Source organism: Procambarus clarkii, chromosome 16, assembly GCF_040958095.1.
Source record: "Procambarus clarkii isolate CNS0578487 chromosome 16, FALCON_Pclarkii_2.0, whole genome shotgun sequence".
NCBI classification, from domain to species: domain Eukaryota; kingdom Metazoa; phylum Arthropoda; class Malacostraca; order Decapoda; family Cambaridae; genus Procambarus; species Procambarus clarkii.
This window is the reverse complement of record NC_091165.1, coordinates 51,509,542-51,520,347: the sequence shown is the minus strand read 5'-3', so window position 1 is coordinate 51,520,347 and position 10,806 is coordinate 51,509,542.

The window sequence follows — 10,806 nt, the reverse complement described above, 5'->3', positions numbered from 1 at the left end:
TGCCTAATTGTGATTACATATATGTAATTACCTAAGTGTAATTACCTAAGTGAAATTACCCAAGTGTAATTACCTAAGTGTAATTACATAAGTGTAATTACCTAAGTGAAATTCCCCAAGTGCAATTACCTAAGTGAAATTCCCCAAGTGCAATTACCTAAGTGAAATTCCCCAAGTGCAATTATCTAAGTGAAGTTACAGAATGAGAGCTCTGCTCATGGTGTGCCTGCAGGATCGAGCACTAGCTCTTTGACCAAGTTTTTCTAACCGTTTGTTGTCTAATGCAATGACTCCTGGTCTTTTTCTTTATTATATCTGCGTTTAGATTTGTGAATGGAGTTTGCCTCCTGATCCTTTAGGTCATGACAAAATATATTAATTAACGAAAAATATAAATTCATATAAATTAAATAAATCTAAATCTCACAGGTCCATCCCCCACATATGTCCCCTATGACTAGAAGTTTAGCTCCCTTCATCATCTATGTCAATGTCATCACTTTCCTGCCTGGCAGCACCGTGATGATAGGCCAGGATGACAGGCAAGAATGTCATCACATTCCTGCCTGGGTTTTCTGTTTGGGTGGGGGGGGGGTTGTAAATTACATGGACCACAATTCCTTTTCCATCTACTGTCTGTGACTCAATGATGGAGTTTGTGTATTCATTTTCACTCTGATTCTTGAGTTCTTCAAATTTCCACTTCCGTTTTACTAGGAGTGCAATTCCTCCTTCTTGCCTTTGTTATCTCTTTCCTTATCACTTATAATCGCCCTGAGAATATTGCATCAGAAATCATATAATTTATTTTTGTTTCAACTATTGCAATCAAATATTGATCATTTTCACTTATTCTTTACTTAATTTCCTTGGCTTTGTTTGTAACTTCCTCGGCGTTTGTGTACCAAATCTTCAGGCTCTTCCTGGACACCCAATAATTACTCAATAACTAATTATTGACAGCAGGTAATTTTTTGTAACTTTTTCCGGTGTCAATGAATAATGGTGCATATTACTATAAGAAAGATGCTGTTATTAAAGTGTGTTTCGAAAATATTTAGCTGTGTAGCTGGCGAGCAGTGCTAAACATCATCGTAGAAGTCTGAATGTGGCCCTGGAACGTTGTTCCCTTTAAAATTCTGGCGACCCCGACACACCTATGTTCATCCCAAGCCCCAGACCATTTCCTCAGCAAATTTGGGTGAGCCTAGCACCAGGCGGATAGAAAAGGCCTGGTCCTTGAGGATATATTCAATATCCTCATAGCAGTCGTTAAGGTCTTTTCTCCAGTTGCAACAGGATGTGGGAGAACGATTGTCCCAATGCTGGCAATCAATAGGGTATTTTCGGCACTCGAACCGGGGCATCACCAGTGCAGGTCAAAGTAGGTAGACGGGCAGCTATCTCCTGAGAAGAGGCGTTCCAACAGTTATGTCAGTCCTGGTGGGGGTAAAAGTAACGTTGGAATGCAGAGTCAATGAGGTGCTTATGGATGTATACATCATCAGGGCGTGTATGATCATTATGACAACGATCAGCATACCTGGGCCACATAGTGTGCCTAAAAAAATCCTTAAACGTAACAGTGTTAGAAGGTATCAAATGCGTATGAGTGAAGTAACGGCGCTGTGAAACATCATAAAGGAGGGGGAGTGGGAGTAATAAGCGCAGGGGTCACATCGAGAGATGTATCCACCCCTGAAGACAATGTAGTCACCACTGGTGGCTTCGGGAGAAATGGTAGGGGAACGGTGAGGGGTGACAGTTGGGATAGTCTTAGTGTGAGGAAACTCCCTCACATAGATCATCACAGTAATGATGTACGTTGCTGCCCCAGAATGTGAGGGGGTTTGCTTTTATTGGGGCGTGGATTCGAATGTTTACCTTGCCTATTGTTGCCTCCTGTAACGACCTGCAATTGCATGGAACTGCACCAAGACCAGTGGGAGCCATACTTCCAGAGGTCACTTTGCAGTAGTTACAACAGCCAAATAACAAATGAAAACACCCCTGAGGCGTGAGCAAGATGCCAAGTTCCAGGTATTCCAGGTGGAGTACCTCAGAATGAGGAGTGACATCAAAGGCATGGGTATTAACAAAAATATGTTTATTGAACAACTTACTTACTAATACACAATGACCCACGCTCGTTACGTTACTCAAGAGTGTCATCTCAAAAGCTGTCAAAACACAACTTGCTGTAGAAATTCCGTTCCCAACACTCTGTCAGGTGCTAAAGAGTCAACAGGCTCGACCCCCTGGAGAGGTCACGAACAAAAGTAAACTGAACTGAACACTACGTGAACACTTTAGGCAATTACTGGACTTGCCACTGGCAGTGTCAAAACACTTCACCAACACAACAAATTAACATACGTTAATGAATGTGCAATGAACACTGTTACTACGGCAACAATACAAGTAATTTCTTTACCCTCAACGATGTCACTAAGACATTAAATCACAATGAATTAATTAATTACGTTAATCACTTTGTCACTCAAACAGTCAACAATCTATCAATAGCTACGTTAATCACTCTGTCACTCAGACAGTCAACAATCAAAGATAATTAACATTTCAGTAATTTTAATAATGACTTATTTGTTAGTGTTTTATCACACAAACGAAGACAATACCTAGTTGTCACTAGACAAGACAACAAAACAATGGGAAAATCACACATTAATATTTGCGTGCCACTAAGAGAACCACTAATTACACAACTTGCTCATGTGTGAGAGTTGCGATCTAGCTGCCGTGAGGTGTGGACGTATCGCCTGGCCTCTCTGATAGTTTGGGGTGTTTGTCGTATTCGCCGACAGGGGGTGGGGGTGTCTTCCCCTTGTTGTGAGGGTAAACTCCGTGGGTTTGAAGTTTATGGGGCATGAAGGTTATCCTGTCGTGGAGGTGGTCATGTGTGACATGCTCCGTATTCCGGTTGTGGAGATCTACGGAGTTGAGCTAGTAACTGCGCACCGTGTAGTTATCAAGTTTGTGGGGGAAGCAGTGTACTGTGACTTTCTCTGGCGGTACGAGGGACGTACCTTGCACCTGCCGAATGTCACCGGATCTGTGTCCATATCGGCTTGCAGCGGTGCTATGACGTCTGTGAGTGTCCATGGGGGCCCCCATGGAGTTTCCCGAGACGCTCCTCTGGCGCTTCTTCCAGCGGTTTGGTACCGTCGTCAGTGTGCAGATGCACTCGTTGTCTTCTGGCCAGTATGCGGGAGTGAAGACCAATATTCGTACCCTAGGGATGCGGCTGCGGTCGGACATTCCCTCCTCTGTCCAACTTTTAGGGTACTACGTACGGGTGTACTATGCACAGCAACCACGTACGTGTTTTCGTTGGGGCCTGTTGGGCTATCAAGCTGCCGGGTGCACTGAGGCTGCGGTTGCTCCAGTGAACATGTTCAAAGAAGAGGATTTCCCACCGCTCCCTCTGGAGGAGGACTCCGGGGGTCAGGAGGTGAGTGTCCCGTTGGTTGTAGCTGCTTCCCCTGCTCCACCTGTCCTTTCTTCGGTTGTTGAGGACCCTCCTCTGGGTGTTGCCGGAGGAGGGTCCTCTCCATCCCATCACCCATCACAGACAAAGGAGGGTTACCCTCCTTCGTCTGTGATGGGTGCTGGGGTGGCGGTGCCGCCGCTAGCTGTGTGCGGCCCGGTTCCACCTGTGATTGAGGCTGCTGCTGTTCTACGTCGGGCGGTGGTTCGTCCGGCTGCTAGTGCCCGTATTTCTGGGTCCGCATCCGGCTTGGACGATGTCCGCCCGGAGCCCAAGCGTTTTCGGCTGTCGTCTTCTGCCTAGGCTGATGTGGGTGACTTCAGCGACTGTTAGTTAGTATTTATACTAACAATACGCCAATACGAGTTAGTATTGGCGGAGGTCCATGTGCCTGCTGGTGCTGGTGCCCGTATATCGGCTGTGCCTTCTGTTCCTTCTCCTCCAGGGGGGCTTTCCGCGGTGGGGGGTGGTGGCTTCCGCTGCCAGGGATGGTATGGATCCTGGTCCTGGGCGTGGCTTCGTGGTTACCTTACGGAAGGATGTTGCCGTTCGGTGCCCGTGGACACGGGTGCCCCTGTGGCAGTGCCCTCTGTCCGGCCTGCTCCTGTGAGGGTGTGCGTTGGGGACCTGGAGGACGTGTTGGCGGCGTCTGTGATGCCGCCGGGTCACTGGGCGTTGATTGCTGAGTTAATACTGTCGGATGAACCGGACTGCTTTCATGCTGGGGAGGTTCCCTTTGTGTGGGGAAGCGTGGCGACTACATGCCTCGTCAGCACTACCATCTGGGTCCCCTGTGTGCAGGTGTTTGTTGCCGGGGTTCCAGAGGTTATGGCTTCCCCAGTGGATGAGCTGGACCCTAGAGGGTGGTTGCTCTGGGAAGCATTCAATGTGCGGTTCCCGCGGGCCCGATTCCCGGGCAAGTATGTCTACTAAGTATCTGTTTCTTTGATTATTTAATACTGTGTGCCCCTCTGGTGGTCATGTTTGCCCTATTGTGTCATGTGCTCGTGCCTCTCCATTTGTTTATTGCGAGGCCGGTGGTTAGTTGTGAATGTTCTTGTTTATGTGTTTTGTGTTGTGAGTGTGCCCTGTGTGGCTTACCTTGAGGTTACCTTGAGGTGCTTCCGGGGCTTAGCGTCCCCGCGGCCTGGTCGTTGACCAGGCCTCTTGGTTGGTGGACTGATCAACCAGGCTGTTGGACGCGGCTGCTCGCAGCCTGACGTATGAGTCACAGCCTGGTTGATCAGGTATCCTTTGGAGGTGCTTATCCAGTTCTCTCTTGAACACTGTGAGGGGTCGGCCAGTTATGCCCCTTATGTGTAGCGGAAGCGTGTTGAACAGTCTCGGGCCTCTGATGTTGATAGAGTTCTCTCTCAGAGTACCTGTTGGCTTGTGTTTTTTTATTATTGGCTTGTTGTATATTTTGATTTTCTTGTTATATTTTATGTTGTTATATTTATGCATTACCTGTACGTCATGATGATTATGTTTGTTTTGTTTCATGTGTTATTTTGTTTTATGCATTGCTTGCTTGTTCCCATTGCTTCTCTTGTGTTCTGATTTGTCTTGATGTATGCTGTTTTTCTCTAGTTATGCTTGTTGTTTATACTCTGGTGGCCGGTGTTTTTTTTTGTTTTTGCTTTGTTATAATGTTTTATTGTATTTATTGTATTTATTGTATTTAATTTGCATGTAAAAAAAAACAAAAAAAACTCACCTACGTGCAACAAAGAGAACCGGAGTAATCAATCAACCACAACACTTCCTTTAACAGATGGTAACAAATCATATCTTAAATGTGTTATAATTTTGTTCACACATATACGTCGGTCACTCAACTGTGATGCGACACTACAAGGATAAATCAGTCACTCCTTATGAGTTGACAGTTTAACACTTCACAATCTCATTGAATTCAAACACTAGAAAGCTCGTTGCGAGATATACTCTAATCGATTCGAGATTGGGTGATTACTGATTACCAAAATTAATATGTGCACATCAACAACAAGTAACTAACCCAGGTTTTGTATTTGCATTCAAATACATCATTCATTCTCCCCGACGATAATCCAGGCGTCTCCAGACGTCCGATACGCCTGCGGGTTTATTCCTAGCGAGAGAGCTCATCAGTTATATCCTACTAATGTTGAATCAAGCTCACACCTCCAGCTATAAGATGAATAAATTGTGAGGGAATCTACATTCCCTCAGCTAGTTTTCCTAGTTTCTAGATTAGGCTAGTCGCTCTAGAAACTGAAGCTTTCAAACTAACATATACTTGTGGGATGTTGAATGAAAGCTTATGTTATGGACTATCATTTGTGAGTAGTCAGAAGTCTGTGATGGTTCTGTAGAGCGAATTACAGAGATTTTCCTGTTTCTGTGAAATAGGATGATAGAGGTGAGAGTGAAGTGGTATGTGAGGTACTTGACTAAAACCGTTAGAGGTGGGGGGAGAGTGAGGTGAACGTTGCACCCCACCCCCAAACATTTGAGACATCGCGCCATTGTCTTTAGGCCTCCCGCTCCTTGTGACGTCACGGGATGCCTGAGGCCTGTGATTGGAGTAGGCAAGTGTGCTCCAAGCCAAGTTTTGGCGCGAAGAGCTGTGATTAGGAGCGGCACGAGGGAGCCGTGCCGGCTTTGTGCTGATTGGTCAAGACAAAGTAAGGAAGGAGGTATGGGCATTTTGAGTTTCCTTAGCCCGGGAAATCGGGAGTTTGAGCTGGGTAGCAGGTGGAAGAGGACGCAGCTGGGTGGAGATGGCCACCTGCCATCTCCACCCCCGTTAATCGCTGTCATTCCCTTGTTGCACAGCTTGGATGGCACTCCTGCCATCCCGGGTTGTGTCTAGGCCCAACTTTGCGTGAAATTGGGGCCGATGTGACAAACTAAGAGACAGTTGCAGTGTTAACCCATGAGGCAGATGGCAGAGCCTCATGGTGTATCAGATTGATCCCTCATCCCTCGGGTCTGAGCATCCTGTCTAGTGTCAATGGACAATTGGTGTTGGGCAGTGTAAGTGAGGGTGATATTACAGGCCCCTGTTAGATTTTTGTATTCCGCCAGGCTGTGTCAGTGTGGGGACGCCGCCGGCCATTGTCACCCCAGTGTAGAGCAAGGCAGGCTCTGGTTTGATGGGGTTGTTAGTGATTCCCCATCCGCTTGTGTACGCCTGTGGGCGGCAGCCTGCCAGCCCGAGGCACCCATGTGCGCGGCCACCCCAGGCCGCCCGCGGCAGCCCGCAGCCACCCACCTTAGCCAGCTGCCCGGGGGGGGGGGGGCCACCCACCCAGGCCACCCGCGCGGCCAAACCCCCACCCCACCCCGCGCACCAGCTCAGCCGGGTGGGGTGCTATGACGTCATGCGCTACCCGTGGCCACCCCCAGGCCACCCAGCCGCTCGGCTCGGCCCGGCTCGGCACGCGTGCCGGCTACCCCAGGCTACCCGCGTGCCAGCTACCACCACCATGAACCCCCCCCCTCTCAGCTCGGGAGGGGCGCTGTGGGCCACGCGGTGGCCACATGCCTTGGCCACCTCCTTGGGCCGCTTGGCCACTTTCCCGGGACAGCCTAGGGCCACATCTTGTCGACGCATGAGGAGCAAGATAAGTGTTGACAGCCAGTGAGGTAGTGACCTGGGAAATAAGTGTAATGAGGAGGTGTAGACGTGAGTACAATTATCATTGTGTACAGTGTGAGGAGTACCGGTGGAAATTCCCGGTAAGGGTTGTCTCAGAGCCTCGACAGGCTGGGGAAGCAGCTGAGAGACAGCTGTCTGTACCACGTCCAGGTGACTGGTAGGGCGGTACCTGGAGATAGATGTTGTACACGGGACCACACTGTAGTTATATATATGTATGTTTATATATATATATATATATATATATATATATATATATATATATATATATATATATTATATATATATATATATATATATATATATATATATATATATATATATATATATATATATATATATATATATATATATATATATATATATATGTGTGTGTAGACTGACTCGAGTATGTACCGGTCAGTGTAGAGATTTACCATATAAGTGATCCAGCCTGTGGATTCTATATAATCGTTCAGATTGGATTAATGCCATAGAGTACCGTAGATAAATTATAATCATTAGAGGTAGGCAGGCCAGGTTGCAGGGATGTCAGTGGGTACCCTGAGGTCTGTGTAGTTAGAGTTACATTTACCTGATGATATAATTTTCATTGATTATGTGAATGCCATTTCTATGTGTTCATTTGCATGCTTTATATACTGTGATGTGTGGTAAGTCAGTTGATGTGATTGCTGACTGATTACCTAATGATGTCATTAGCATGTGGGGTATGCTGATGGCATCATTATGTTGCAGGTTTGTGCAGTATTGTTATCAGTTTATACGGTATTGCTGCCCTCGGAGCGGTGTTGATGGTTTAAGGGACCTCTAGGATTATTCAGGGGAATTCACAGTGCTTAATGAGAGCAGGCAATTGATGGGTTAATTGCCTTGCTGAGGTAAGAGTGTGTTCACAGTAGTCCTTTGCAACGGTTGCAAGAAAAGGGGGGGGGGGGGCAGTAATATTGGTATACTCTTGTGTGTTGCACAACCGTGTGTCATTATTGTGTGGGCACAGTAATTAACGAGTTGCAGTAGCCGCAACCATATGTGGGCAGTGCATTTGTGTTGTTGCATGCCATTGTAGTGTGACCTATGTAACATTGGGGTTACTTTGTTTCTTTAAGTTGTGTTGAGGACTTAAGGATTCAGTGAGTTAATAATTGGGGAATTAACTGGATAAGGGGTGCACACTTATTGTGGAGTGAGTGAGGGCTGTTATGAGAGAGAACATCGTTGAGCTTGAGTGAGATACGTCTCGGGAGTGGGGAGATACGTCTCCCCACTCTAGCTAATTATGTAATTAGCCTTCTCATCATGAATTCACGTAGTGGGAGAGGATCTGTCAGAGTCTGTCATTATTTGTGTTAACGTAATTTGCTCGAGACTAATTACCTTTCTGGGGTATAGCAATTAGTGGCTCATGTTAATTAGTGGAGTAATTAACATTGGAGAGCTCCGATGACCTGGTAAACCGAGGTCATGGAGCTGGCATAAATCGTTGTATTAATCATATCCTGTCTGAGGACAGTGGATTAGTGGCACATCTTGTTAATTAGGGGTAATTAACTCCTTTCCCGTGAATTCACAGTGTTTGATGAGTCCTGCTTAGGCAGTGCGGAGTGAGACGTATTTATGGATGATTAATTATCGGTCCTGGTGACAGTTAATTAATTACTCAGCATTAATTAGGGTAACTAACACTCACTAGTAATTTTTTGACACAGACTGTTGAGAAGCTACCAAGTTAGGGTAGGCTTAGTTAACGTAACTCAATGGGGATGTAATTAGTTGTCCGTTTGACCTTAATTGAGAATTACTCACTGAATACTTGCAAGGAGTCAAGTGTGATGTAATATAAGTTTGAGTTATTGTTAACAAGAGAGACAAGTGTTAAGGATTAACGTAGAGTATCATCATGATGTTCTCTAGTGTGAGACAATTGTTTGTGATTACCGTAGTACTTTGTTGCTGACTGCTGCGATCAGTCAATTAACGTAATTAATCACTTAAGGCAATTTTTTTTGGTTGTCGTCTGGTGACGAGAGTAGAGTAATCTAGGGATTTGTGGAGCTGTGTCCCAGAATCCCGCCTTGCCTGTCTTTGTTATTATTTACAGGGCAACGTTTTGTAGGGAGTTGCAAAGAGTGTTCACACTGGGTTGTGATAAGGGGGTTCACTGTTGGACTACCCGCCTAGTTACGTGGGTCTCTCCTGGGGGTCGGGAGGACCCCTAAGTTTGTGATTATAGTAGCATTCAGGGAAACCGAGACACTATTGATTGCATGCTTGTGTCTTCAGTGGATATCCTTCATTTGTTCAGTTAGTTCATGTTGTCAGCCCGAAGTGTTAGCAAGATGGAGCCTGCTGTCACTTCTCGAGGGGCTGTTGAATAGCTGTGTTGCAAATGCCACTTGATGTACAATAACGTAACCATTCGCTGTGGTGTAACTTAGTCTGTGATATTTTTCTTTGATTTGCAATATTGCGTCATCAGTGGGCACACCTGTGTTCAGGTTAGTTCAGTATGCAGCCTCACAGCAAGGGTTGCTATTTAGGTGTTTGTTATCGTGCCACTGGATGGACATTAATGTAACGTAAACTCGGTAATGTAGTAGTTAGTCTATTGTTATTAATAAATTGTTATGTTATAGAAAACGGTCTTTGATGTCAACCCTTCAACCATATTATTCCACCATATTTCTGCATATTATTAAATGTTGATGTGATCTTGAAATGACGGCTGTTCTTGGGAATTCGAATTACAATTCATAGCGCCACATCAAATATAAATATTTGATTGTGAGAACCCGTCGGTTACCCTTTATTAGTTTTAACGTCCTGTTTAACTAGGAGCCAGCGGCCTATTGTGGACAGGTTTTCACCCCTAGTGGTGGAGGCCTGGAGGTTGGCTCCCGCTTTTCCTTTTTCTATTGGACTCATGCTTAACTGCCGTGAGCAGACTTTAAACTTTTAGTCCACCTCCTAAGGGAGGTAGGCGTAGAAAAAATTCTCACATAAATAAATCCAGGAGTAATTTGGTTGCACGACTCGAGCTGGCTAATCCCTTGACACGGCCGTCAATAGCTCCAGCATAATCACACCTACTCAGCTCAGTCCATTAGAATGCTGGTACATTACCCACTTATTGAAACAAGATGCAGCTCACTTGTCCAATTCATACTCCCACTTCCTCCGTGACTGTAGAACGCACAAACAAAAGCATGTTACCTACACTGTTTTCCGGGCGAATGATACCTCCTCCTCCTCCTCGCGAACCCGATAGCGCTGGTGTACTTCATACTTGACTACCTCGATGACTCCCACTTGACACTGAGTCATATCACTGACTTAAGATTCTAGCACACGTGAGTTCTCGCCTGACTCCATCCGGGTAGCTAAAATTTCACCTTTATCTCTGCTTTCTATGAAATCCCACGTGTCTCTCTCTTGTACACTGCTGTATTTGTACAAACACTGGTGATTTAGGCTTGTCCTTGAACCGTTGATGGTGTAGAAGTTTTCCTTTTCTTCTGATGAAGATAAATCCTCTGGCTCTTGCACTACCAGGTGATTCGGATCTAGAATAGTACTGGTGTTTAGGTAAACTATTACTCTGAGGACTGAGGACAATGAGGCCTTGCCTTGAAGCTCGTAAGGCAAGCCTCCT